Source organism: Dendropsophus ebraccatus, chromosome 4 (genome assembly GCF_027789765.1).
Source record: "Dendropsophus ebraccatus isolate aDenEbr1 chromosome 4, aDenEbr1.pat, whole genome shotgun sequence".
NCBI classification, from domain to species: domain Eukaryota; kingdom Metazoa; phylum Chordata; class Amphibia; order Anura; family Hylidae; genus Dendropsophus; species Dendropsophus ebraccatus.
This window is the reverse complement of record NC_091457.1, coordinates 30,201,390-30,202,858: the sequence shown is the minus strand read 5'-3', so window position 1 is coordinate 30,202,858 and position 1,469 is coordinate 30,201,390. Positions and strand designations below refer to the sequence as shown.

Genomic DNA, 1,469 nt, shown 5'->3' with positions numbered 1-1,469 from the left:
TAAAACATCGGCCATTGTTATGAAATAGCAGTAATTATTTGCCAATAAATGACGGCCATCCACTAAATTTCAACATTGTGTGAACATAGCCTTTCTGTGTTTTCACTCCACTCCTGGTTTTGGTTGCAATATGAGGACCAAAATACTGAGCACAAATACTGTGTGTGAATCTAGCCCTACACTGTAATGCATTGATGTTTTCCGGTTGCAGCATCACCCATACAGCCCTCTCTGCATTTGTAGACTCACTATTTGCTTTAGACTGTGATAAGTCTTTTACTGCTACTATGTTATCATAAGAAATTGTGCAACCTCCCAGACAATCAGGAGCAGCTCTATAAAAAAGAAGCATTTTTTCCTGTATATTTCTTTTCCTTTTAGGAAATCCGCTCCTGGATTTTTGTTAAGATAAAAAAAAAAAACAGCTTGATGCAGTTGCAAAAGTTTCTTTGTACTGGACCCAAATCCACATGTAACACATTTTTGTTTAAAACACAGCAGTGTGAACAAGACCAATAAAGTATATGTATTTTTGGTTAAAGGGATTGTCTAACATTAGAAAAATATATCTGCTTTCTAGTCTTTCTTAAGCAACTTCTTACATGTCAATTGGTTGCCCTCAACTCTAGTGTCCCCAAGTAAGCTGCAATACCTCACACAACCTGTGGACAGGTATGGTGCTGTTTCTGAAAACAGCTAATTTTTTTCTAATGCATTACAATTGGAGATGAGTGAATTTACAGTAATAAGGAAGTGAAGCGCTTTGTTATCTCTGCAGTCAGCTTATCATCCGGCTGCCTTTTAACTCAGTGCCGCTCCTCCCAGGGTGCTGGGAAAAGTTGGATCCAGTCCTGGGAAACTTCTGCCAGTTTCGCAGAACTGGATCCAGCTTTTCCAAGCACCCGGGGAGGAGCGGCACTGAGTTAAATGACAGCCGGATAATGAGCGGATTGCAGAGCTAACAAAGCGCTTCACTTCCTTATTACTGTAAATTCATTCATCTCCAATTACAAACCCCTTTAAGGTAGAAGCAATACAACCGCGCGTATGAGCTTTGTCTTTTATACTTGCAAAAAAAATAAAATAAAATTGTAAAAAAAAAAACACACTGGTTTCACTGGGGATTGAACCCAGGACCTTCTGCGTGTAAAGCAGACGTGATAACCACTACACTATGAAACCTTCCTGAAAGCAGCTCAAAAAAACACTCTGACTTCTTCCTGTATCCAAAGCCACATGTTTCATATATCCAGAAACTAAGAGGTCTGAAGAGGTAAACATAAACATGGGTTAGGAAATTCCTACTTACTGTTAGGGTTGTGATGGGGACACCAGATCCAAGGAGGTTATTAGGCGTTTTGCAAAGTTTATTTAATGACCAGTTTTTCAATCATGCAATCGCTTTTTATATGACTTATAATTTTACTTGTCATTGTTATTTAAGTCAATTTGGTTCTACAGATTCTGTA

The 1,469-nt window shown here is 38.5% G+C and overlaps 1 non-coding gene across 1 annotated transcript; it reads right to left on the bottom strand.

Moving 5' to 3' along the window:
* Window positions 1-1,109: 1,109 nt before the first annotated feature.
* Window positions 1,110-1,182, bottom strand: TRNAV-UAC (transfer RNA valine (anticodon UAC)). The gene has a single exon. It is a non-coding gene; the product is annotated as a tRNA-Val (tRNA).
* Between the last annotated feature and the right edge of the window lie 287 nt (window positions 1,183-1,469).